At 38.0% G+C, this 11,825-nt stretch overlaps 1 pseudogene; it reads left to right on the top strand.

The window, feature by feature from the left end:
• The first annotated feature begins 633 nt into the window (after nt 1-633).
• LOC118049814 (homeobox-leucine zipper protein HDG2-like) lies at nt 634-6,107 on the top strand (annotated as a pseudogene).
• The last annotated feature ends 5,718 nt before the right edge of the window (nt 6,108-11,825 follow it).

Below are 11,825 nucleotides of genomic sequence, written 5' to 3' on the forward strand. Positions count from 1 at the left end.
CAGTAAAACTGTTTCCCTACATGAAATTGTTTAATAAGCATAAGAAAATACAAAGCATACTCCAAACCATATTTATTAAGCTAGAAACTTATATATCAACTCATAATCAAATCAATAATAATATCATAAATTCCCTTACTTTCTATGACGTCTACCCGCCTGTCATGCTACTCTTTCGAATTGTTGTTTATTTCCTCTCGTCAAGGAAATTAATTACAGAAGGAGTCCATTTTTCACACAGAAATTTGGCATGTGATCGTGAAAGACGGCTGAATAAACTTGAGAAACTTAACAACAGAATATCTCATAAATAAAGATTAAGATAATATTTTATTTTTGTACGCAGGTTACAGTTTTTTACATGCAATGATCAAGATCTGATGATCTTCAGCCTCCCAGCGGGGTAGTTGGAAAAGCGTGTTGCCCCATTCATTATCTGCTGGAAAATGAAAGAGACTACAACTCCTAAGTCTAAAATTGAATTATATTTTAGTTGTTATAGAGAGAATAAACAATTATACAAGAGAATTTTACATGAAAATATATATATATATAATATATATATATATATATATATATATATATATATAATATATATGTAGAGAAATTTTGGCAGCCGTCATTCGTTGCACCATACACTCTACTAGGGGGGAAATTAAAAAAAACCAAATGAGCTCTTTCTCTTTCCATGGCAATTACACCTCTCCACCATTAAATGCTATTGCACCCTCTCAATACGCTCTGCAATAACTCCTTGCTGCCACAATTTTCTCTTTCTCTTCGCTTCCATTGCTTTCTTCGTTTCCCAAGTCCCTTTGATTCTTCATCTTCTTCTTGCTTTCTATTTTTTTTTTTTAATTTTTTCCCAGTCTTTTTCTTGCCTTGACTCTATCTCCATATCCCACACACCTACTTCCTACTTCTTACCATAGAAGTTCTTACCAAAATCTACTGAGAAACCACAAAAGCAGACCCAAATACTGCTCTCTTTTCCACAAGATAACCTCAAAACCAGATCCACAGAAAAAAACAGAAAAGAAAAATCTTCTCAGTCGAGACTTTCATTTTTATTCTTTTAGCAAGTAAATTTCTTGTATTGGTAGGTTTTTTCAGGAGATTGTCACAGTCTTCTCTGTATTTTTCACTTTTAAAGAATCAGTGGGTTTGCAAAACCACCCATTTTAACATATATCTCTCTCTTGCATGTAGTTCTCTCATTCTGTTTTATTATTTTTTTTTTTCCATGGAACAGATAGAGCTAAAGAAGGAAAGGAAACTGGGAAGGCAAATTTGGATTCTCCGTGATCTTAGCTGGGCGTTATGTGGGATTTATATTTGGATTTTTGGGTTTAGTCAGATTTTTATCTGTCAAAAATTGTGAACTTAAACTTCTTATATATTCTCTGTCTCTTACATCTATGTACGTAAGAACCAGATAAACGTGGAGAGACAGAAACCCATTTCTACGGTAAAAGAGAACCATAGTCAGCCCTGTCTGATTTTCTAAACTCTGCTAGAAAATCCTTGAAAAAAAATCCATTCCCTCTGATCCAAGAACATATATATGTAGTAGAGTAAGAAAGGTAAGGGAGTTAAGCTATCCATAAGACACACACACACATTTACATATTTATACTTCATTAGGGTTTGTGGGTTGTGAAATATGCCAGCGGGAATGATGATTCCGGCAAGAAACATGCCATCAATGATTGGGGTTAATGGAAATGCTGGTGGGTTTGGATCGTCTTCAGGACTTGCTCTTGGTCAGGTCTGCACATGAGTTCTTTTCCATGTCCTTCCTCTCTACTATTTGTGCCTTTTAAGCTTCATGTTCCAATTTTCTTAAATATTTGTTTGGTTATTATACAGGATTTTTCATTTCTTAACCACCCCATATTAATTTCCTTACACCCCCTTAACGTTTTTCTACACATGATCAGATCTCTTCTTCTTCTTCTGCTTCTGCTACTGTTCTGGAGTTAAAAAGGTGTATTATGTTTGTTATTTGGCTTTTAGAAGGTCAAATTTGTTTTCTTTAAGCAAAATCCTTCTCGATACTTGCAAAACGCGTAAAAGGCTTTGCTCTTTTCTTCACACGGAGACAGAGGGGGAGAGAGGGACATGAGAATCTATTATTTTGACATGGGCCTTCTTGTCCTCCACAGGATCTAACAATTTTCTACTTTTTAAGAGCAGTTTTCAAACGTGGTTTTCCCACGAGTCCTTGACTTTTGAATATTATAAAAAACCCTTTTAGAACCTCTCTCTCATACATATATATATATATAGTTATATGTTGGCATTAGAACATTAGCTTTCTGTGTGTGGAAATTAATTTCCATTATGTTGTTAGATTTAAAAACAATAAGTTTCAGGAATCTTAAAGATCTGTAGATAATGTTCCAGCCAAACATGATGGAAGGTCAGCTTCACCGTTTAGACATGACACAAAACACACCTGAAGGCGACATGGCTCGGATCAGAGATGATGAATTTGATAGTACCAACACTAAATCAGGCAGTGAGAACCAAGATGGTGCATCCGGCGATGATCAAGATCCACGCCCCAAAAAGAAGCGTTATCATCGCCATACTCAGCATCAGATCCAAGAAATGGAAGCGTAAGCTCCACCTTAATCAAATTATATACTTCTTTATATGGTAATGTTCTATTGCCTTTGTCGACAAATATAACCTGTAATGAACTCTTCTTCGTTTTTGGTCTCAGTTTCTTCAAAGAGTGTCCACACCCAGATGACAAGCAAAGGAAGGAGTTAAGCAGAGAATTAGGGTTAGAGCCATTGCAAGTCAAATTTTGGTTCCAAAATAAGCGCACCCAAATGAAGGTATAACGTTTGTGCAAAACCTTAGCCGTGAATTTACTAATTTATACCATAAAATAAAAGACCACAAATTTGCCTTCTTTTTTTCTTTTTTTGTGGGGCTATCTTAATTACATCAAGGGGCGGTTACAATATCTTGGTCTCTTCTCTTGGAAAGTTTTCTTTAGGGGGGTTCGGATATTTCTCAAACCTCCTAATAATTGAATGTCTTTTTCATTACAGACCCAGCATGAGCGCCATGAAAACACACAGCTTCGAAATGAGAATGAAAAGCTTAGGGCTGACAACGTGCGGTACAGAGAAGCTCTTAGCAATGCCTCGTGTCCTAATTGTGGAGGGCCTACTGCCATTGGAGAAATGTCCTTTGATGAACATCATTTGAGAATTGAAAATGCCAGATTAAGAGAAGAGGTCCATTTATTAGGTTTATCTTGTTGTTGGATTCTGTAACAAATCCTGATCATATCTTCAAAACTTAATTTGTTTCCTTTTGTTCGCAGATTGACCGTATTTCAGCAATCGCTGCTAAGTATGTTGGCAAGCCTGTGGTGAACTATCCACTAATATCGGCTCCGATGCCTCCACGTCCACTTGAGCTTGGTGTTGGGAGTTTTGGTGGACAGCCAGACATTGGAGGGGAGATCTATGGAGCTGGAGACCTACTTAGGTCGATAACTGCTCCTACTGAGGCTGATAAGCCCATGATAATTGAGCTTGCAGTTTCAGCCATGGAAGAGCTAGTTTAGGGAATGGGGGCCCAAATGGATGAACCCTTATGGGATGAAGCAGGCCTTGATTGGGAGACAATGCAGTGTTAGATGAAGATGAATACGTAAGGATATTTCCTCGTGGCATCGGGCCTAAACCTACTGGTTTTAAATGTGAGGCTTCAAGAGAGTCTGCTGTTGTTATCAATGAACCCAACATCACCTTGTTGAGTATCTCATGGTGTGGTAAGCGTTCCTTTAATTATTTTGGGGGCAAAAGTATACAACATTTAAGAGAATATCAATACATTTTGATTTCAGTATTAATTTTTGATAATGTCTTGGGCTTTCAGAATCGAGTTGGTCTAGCATTGTTTTTCCGGCATAGCGTCTCAAAGAGCCTTTGGACTTTGGAAGTGTTATCAAACAAGGAGTTGCCAGGGAACTAATAATGGTGATGGGCCTTGCAAGTGGTTAATATATGTAAATTTTCCTTCAATTAATCTTACCAAATTAGCAACACCCTTTCGCTAACTTGATTTAACGGCGGACTATAACCGGAATAACTTTGATTTAAAATATAGTCCTACTTATATTTCTCACATCCCTGACATTTTAGGTGTGGTATTTTCCGAATCTAATGAAGCTAAATATGTGAAGGTCTATATCGATATCATTCTCTTCTTCAAAGTATATATTAACATTTGTTTGAGGTTCTAGTCCGAGATGACGGCTGAATTTGGCAACTTCAACTCACTTGTTCCTAATCCCGAGAAAGCTTACTTTGTGAGTACTGTACAACATGCCGATGGTACTGTGGGCAGTGGTTATGCTTTCATTGATTTACGGCCCTAGTCCGGCAGCCAGGTGTCGAAGGAGGCCATCTGGATGTTTAATTCAAGAATGCTCAATGGATACTCAAGGTGTATACACTTTCATTGTATGTTGGAATTGCTATACGGAACTCTACTTTAGTTTAAGCTGCGGGGGGGGGGGGGAGCTACCCATTTCCATAACCAATTGATTTGTTTTTGCTACGTTTGTAATGCGATTTTCTTCATACCGTAGGTTTAACATGGGGCTTGAACATGTAGAGGTGGATGATAAGAGGTGTTCATAATCTAGTACAAGGCAACTTGTTACATTCTAATGAGAGGACATGCATTCATATCGGTTGGGCAAAACAACTAGTGGAAGATGGGGGCACCCTTAGATTTCGCAAATGCGAGGCGCCTTGCCAGTGCCATGGCAAAATATTCCTGGCTGGCGATGTTGGTGGGCTAATACGGCACTACGTAGTAGCTTTTCCATTCTTAAGAGGTAACGCTTGTACTAGTTTTGATATGCTTGGCGGACTTACAGGCGCCATTTATTGATTATTACAGTGATTACTAATGCAAGAAGGGAGAAAGGAGTTATGATAGGCTGGCACGAGAATGGTGAATAAAGGCTTCTGTGCTGGAAGTGAGCGCCTCTACTTGCTCATTACTTGGACAAGAATGTAAATTGGAACTGGAGCTGACGATGTAGGGTCTGACAAGGAAGGAGTGTAGATTGATCCAGGCGAGTCTCTGGGCATTGTGGACTTAGTGGCTGCAACTTCCTTCCTGGCTTCAGTTCCTCCGAAAAGGGTTTTGATTTTTTCGTGACGGGCACTCGAGAAGTGAGGTATAATAAGTTATTAGTTTTGGATGGCGCTGGTAATTTTCTTGCTTTGAATTTTTCTTTTATTCCTGGGAAGTGAAACTGAAAGAATAAAACTAAGTTTCCAATTTGTATTACCTGAGTTAAAATTATTGGGATCTCATTCTAAGACTTGATTGCTTAAATAATACAAGTTGGGATACTTCTATCGCAAATGGTGGAGGTTGTCCAAGAAATGGCAGCAGATCATCGCTAATGCCGGGATACAGGCAATTGGTGTATCTCTATACTTCGAGTTAATTGGGTAAGTATCTATAGCGAATAGTCTTTGTTCATAATGAGACATAGGCAGTTATGTCCTTCTATTGAATCAATTAATTATGTCTACTATGGGGCTGTTATCGATAATGTTAATTGATGCTAATACATGCATAATTATAAGAGCGTGGAAAAAGGCGGAATTCGAGCCCAGAGCAACATGCTGATTTTAGACAAAGAGAGTTGCCAACTGATCAAGACAGCCTCTTCGTGATCTATGCACCGGTTGAAATTGTTGGGCAATGAACGTCGGTATTATGGGGCGATCCCGAAGACTATTGTATGCGACTTCTTCCTGTCAGTGGTTCGCCTGTTCTTGTTTCGACCGGATTGGAGAGCTGTAAATGAACTGCAGCGCATCGGAGGGAGGCGGATGGGGGCGTGCGGGTTGGATCGTCTTCTAAACTGTTGTTGCGGTTCGGGCATGGATTTTGGGTTGATAATTGGCAGTTCCTGTACTAAACAAGCAAAACTAATGCTCTGTGGCTGCAGTGAGATCCAACTGTTAACAGAGTTGGCTTTTGATTTGGCTCTGCATCCGTGGAAAGCAGGATTAAGGCTTGTTCTTTTGCAACATGGCGGAATACTGGCATGATCTCTTGATAGGTTAGTTTAGAAGGTTGAGGTGTAAAGTTCTGTGAGCTTGCGGTGGTGTGTGTGTCCTACGATTTTAGACTTCTATTCTCAATAATATCAATAGATATTACTGAGCTTGATATCTCGTCTGGATTATTGACGCAAGTTAGTTAAGTTTTGCAACTGGGTTAGGGTTCCATAATATTTTTTTTGCAGTTGCAATTAAACCAGCATAGGGAAAAATAAGATGGGGGGCAAGAATTTGAGAAAAACAGCAGATTTGGGTGGCCATTTTGGTCCGTTCTTTTTAGGCGATGGATAGAATATTAAATGGGGCAGGTGGTCGCAGAAGAGCGCACTCTTTTGCAAATGCCTCATCGGTTTGCGAACAAGGGCAAACTATCTAGTTAGCAACCAAAAGCAAAAACCATAGGGGGAAATCAGAATGAGGACGTTAGAGGAGTTCGTTCGGGAATTGACTTTCGCCGCAAACAAAGTAAAAAGGAAAAGACGCTTTAAAATATTAATATCGCCAAGTTGAACTACTCCTGTTGGCTACCTTTTAGGGCTTTCTTATTCCCCTTTCTTTAACTTATTAGTTAGGGTTTGTGGGCCCCGATTATTAAGTACTTCAAGTTTTTCTGGGCTCTCTAGATCTGGGGTGTCTTTTTTCTCTCTATTTTTATGTTGTGTTAATGTTGTTTGTGGTTTTGGAGAAGCAGCTCACACCTCAAAAGAGCTTTTGGAATAGGAACCTTCCTTTGTTTAAGGGCCTTGTTCTCTCCTATATGAATTTGTTTAGAATTAGTTCGTCCTTTTGATTTGTCCCTTTTATGGCGTAGTGTTTAGGTTGGTAACCTTGGGTTTACTTTCTTCAAAATGCTTGCAATGCGCTTGAGTGATTATCAAATATCAATCCCACATCACATACGAAAGGATACAATAATTAGAAAAACTATCAAAAGCCTGGCAGCCTCCTTTTAAATATATAAGGGTTATATATATATATATATTATATATCGTAATATATATAATAAGCGTTTAGATTATATTATATAGGGTTATTTATAGGTAGTTTAAGGTATATATAAGACACAGGCTACTTGACACAAACACCCAGCGCAATGATGGGATTAGATGCGTTTTTTGAGGCTCAGCTACCTTAAGACAGCCACAAACACTTTTATAAAATAACAAAGGAATCGAAAACTAGAGAGAATTGTGGCAGATCAGAGGCTGAGACGCAGAGCAATGGTAGAACTGAAGCGTTTCTTAGGCAAATGGTTAGTCGCACCTTCTAATACGTTTAAGGTCCTTCATCTTCTAGTCAAAATTATAACCCTGTTATTATGAAAGACTCCTTATATGGTTTTGAAATTCTATAGCATTAAGCAAGTGAAAAGAGAGTGGCAACTAATTCGAATCGGACTGCGCCACGCATTTAAACTAAATAGAATTATTCCTTGCTAACCAAATAGTCCTAAAGGGTTTTAATATAAAACACAACTTTCCATGCTTTGATTGGAATATTCATGATGCTAGTAGGCTTTAGTCAACTGTATCTGTAGAAATCTTCAAGAGATTTTCAGAAGGAAATAGTGGTCGAGAACACCGCGCCGCGCATTGAATTACTCTCTAGGAGTTTATACGCTAAAGGAATTCGATGGCCGCTCAGCTCCCTCATTTATTAGTTCATAGTAATTCTATGTCAGGGATTTGTTCCTACGAAGGTCTAAAGAAGAGTGGCTATAAATAAAGAAAGAAGATTCGCTCGAAGAGATATCAAGGCCAACGAGTTAATTTAATGTTATTTAAGTTCATCAATGCTAAGGGTTCTCTACAAAGGAATAACTGTTAGAGAATAGGGTTGTTTTCTTATTCTTATGGTTTTGTTTTATTGTTCCGTTTCCCAGCCCCCCGGCCTTTTGGGAGATACGCATTTCCAAGTCTTCATAAACTCCAAAGGTAATAAAAAGTATTTGTGCAAATAAATTGCAATCGTGTTGCATCTGGATGGAGTTATTCTTGGCTGACAAGGATACGATTAATAAAAAAATTATATTATTGAAAAATTAAAGGTTTCAGCAGTAATAGGCTAATATAAAAAAATATTAAGAAAGAATTCTCTAAAATATTATATATTAATTGTACAAGATCAATATTAAATAAATTAATGTATTGTTTAAGAGAAAAATGATATCAGTATCCCCTTAAATTAAGCATTTCTCTTAATGAAAAGTCTATTTACTGGAGTTTACAAGATTCCTAAATCAACACGACAGCGCATCCTCCAAGTTTGAAAATCAAGTTAGATATAAAAGTGGATTATCTAGATGAGTGGAATGATTGAAATCAAACTTTGATGAGAAACAGTAAAATTTTAAATAAAAATAGGTTTTTTTTAATCAATGCTAGTGGCTAGTGAATCAGTAAGTCTCAACTAGAGTGAAGCAATTACTGTTAAGTAATTTGATTTAGTGGGATTAATAGATTAAAGTATATCCGGTAAGTCTTTTTTGTTCAATCTCTTTTTGTACCAAAAATTTAAGAAATAAAATCTTTGAGATTGTGATGGTAAATGAACAAGGTATTAGAAACAATAGATGAATAATATATCAAAGCCTTCATTTTTGAGAGAAAAAAAAAACGAGGTTAGTGGTAGTAGCAACATCCTATCATATGTTTCATTACTTTCAAATAAATCCTAAAAATGAAAATAAGGGAAGAAAAAAAAGATATTGAATGATTGATTCATTATAAAATCAGGCATTTTACTAACATTGTTGCTAGCCTTTTAATTTTTGATTGTAATTTTTGTTTAAAAAAAGAAAACTAAGAAAGATAGCAAAGAACAGAGAAAAAACTAATAAAACGCTAAGAATTTTATATGTTTTTGTGACAGTTTTATGCAGTCAAGTTTTTTGCGGCATGCTGAAATTAGCAAAGAATGTTCACAATATAAAAAAAAATACAGTATAATGTTGGTTAGGTCGATTGCTAATATGTAATTGGAGAGAGAGAAGATGACTTATTTCAAAATTTAGAAAAACGCTCTCACTAAAGGTGCAACCCCACCTCTTTATTTAAATTAATATGTATAAGGGTTACATACAATTCTTTAAATTTTTCAAGGGTGCCATTTTTATTTGGGGCTTGTGTGATTCGATATTATTCAAAAAGGAATGATTGAGAATTCATTTTTTTTGAAAAATTCAATGGTTGATTTTGGTTTGATTTGGCCTTCAAATGCAAAAACAGACTTATTACTTATAAATATGATGATATCAAGCCGGGGGCACGCGAAAACCAGAGGATGATATTGTGGGGGAGGGATACGACGCAAGGAGGAATAATAGAACGAGTAGTTTTTTTTTCACATTAGGTATATCTACCCATGGAGCACACATGAAGTGTCGCACCCACGCACGTAAAATAAAAAATCCTACCCAAATACCCATAGTATTATACTCAGTAGGGTTATCAGGGTTTCGGCCGCCACAGGGTACAGCAAAAAAGAGGATGAATTGGAACGCATCCCGTGTGCGCCTTCAATCTCCCGCTGGCTATTCTCTTCCTGCCACCAACCTACTCATGAGCTCTCACCCAAGGGTCCCAAACCATTTGGCCCCTTTCATTTTCTGCTATCCCTCATCACACTGCTGCCCTTCATAGACCAAGCAAGCCAGTCATGCGATCAAGCCTCCACTGTAAGTAGAGCACAACAACCTCCACCATCGAGGACCTCCCACCTCTGTGTGACAAATTCTATTCCCCATCGTCAGCTTCCTTTTTTCTCATCATGTACGAGAGCTAACCTCCCAACACCCAGCCTAAAGAAAACGCTTGTCGGGCTTGCCCTTCTGACCATCACCACACAGCTGGGCAAACCCTAACCACCCTCCAAACTGACGCAGCCACATTAACCTAAAAATCAATAGTCCCTTTTTCTTTGAAAAAAAAATAAACACATCACAAGACTCAAGCAGAATTGCCAATCCTTCGACATTCTCTTTCTTCTCCACACCTTTTATTAGCCTTAACTAACAACTTAAACCCACCCCAGGCTTCTAGCTCAGCAACAACAGGCAATGCCCCTTTTGTTTGATCTCATCATAGTTTTTCTTTCTTTTCATTCCTAGTAGCAAGCCCAATGTTAATTATATCATGCATCTATATTATAATAAAAGAAATTGTTGAGAAAAAAAAAAAGATCTAAAAAAAAAAACAAATCGAATTATTTGTGTTTGATTTACTCTTTTGCAGGTAACGATAGCTCTTACCACCAATACAAAAAGAAAAAGGAGAATAAGCAGTTCTAAATCCACCCATTTTCCACTTTGTTAGTGATGGCGCATGGGTTCACACGCTGCTAGTGGTAGTGGTGCGTGAGACCCCTACACTGCCACTGTTTCTCTGCTTCCTAGAAGCTTCCTAACGCTGTTCCAATATTGTTTCTAAATTTTAGGGGGAATGCTTTATAAATTATAAATTTCTTTAATGTGTTGTTTGAATTATTTTAAGTTTTGAGTTTGTACTATTTGTAAATATATAATTTTGGGTGTGTGTGAGTAAAACATAGTTAAAAAAAAATAAGGTTGATATTTGAATATTAGAAATTGACTAGAAAATTCTTAGAGTTATTCTAAATATATTTATTAATTCTTAGGATGACATCATCATACACAGTCAGCAGGCAATTGACTATTCAGCATCCATGTCAGCATAGGGGGACCACCTGCCACGTCATCACAGCGAGCGAGCCACGCCGAGCCGAGTTGAGTCGAGCCGAGTTGGAGCTGAGCCGAGCCGCGAGCCGAGGGATAGGATCCAGTGTAGCTGATCCTACGTGCAACCGGATCTGAAATTGAATCTGAGCCGTTGATCAGGCCAAAATTGTTTTGATCATATCTTAGCCGTCTGAAGTGCGATTTGGACGATTCAAGACATGTTTCCAGCTAATTTGATCATTCCGGATGCAATGGTACGGTCCGATCATTGAGATTCGAGACCGAAAATGGCGGTGGTGAATTATTAAAGAGAGATTGCCCGATGAGGAGGCATCTGAAGGTCATCATGGTGGTCGATGGAGATGAAGAAGAAGAAGGTGCACATGTTTACCCAATTACATGTGCTGAACTGTTAAATGGGAAAATTTTAATGCCTTGATGGAAGGCAAAATTGGGACACTCAGGACACCCGAGATGTGGACGATTTGAGGTGTAGAGTAAAAACTGATGAAGACCAATCTTGACGAATCTAAGCACTAGTAGTCTCGCTAGATGTTGAGAAATCAGGTATAAAACCAGTATATTCCAGATCACTTGTAAAGGAAAGCCGCAACAAAGCTAGCAAATGGTTGTATATACGGAGAGACAGTACGATGGATAGATATGGCCTAAGAAGTTCTGTCTAGGAGATTGGGTTTTAAGCGGGACCAGTGTGACCCCTCCAATCTTTCCTGGGAACTTGCTTAGTGGAAGGATTATCCATACGGTACTATTTTCGTATATGTGACAGTTTGTTAGGAAACTGTTGAAGACTAGCAAGATGGCGGCACAAAGGAACAGTTGGGTTCCGTATGATCAAGGATCTGATGGAGTGGTGATTTCTCCAAAGAAGTTAGATTCGGTGACTGTGATTTCTCGAGGGGAGAATTTGATGAAGACCCTGATAATGGAAGAGAAATACAGCAAGGAATGAAGATTGGCACCCTATTTTGACTTGGCCAGGTGTTGTG

Source organism: Populus alba, chromosome 14 (assembly GCF_005239225.2).
Source record: "Populus alba chromosome 14, ASM523922v2, whole genome shotgun sequence".
In the NCBI taxonomy this organism is placed as follows: domain Eukaryota; kingdom Viridiplantae; phylum Streptophyta; class Magnoliopsida; order Malpighiales; family Salicaceae; genus Populus; species Populus alba.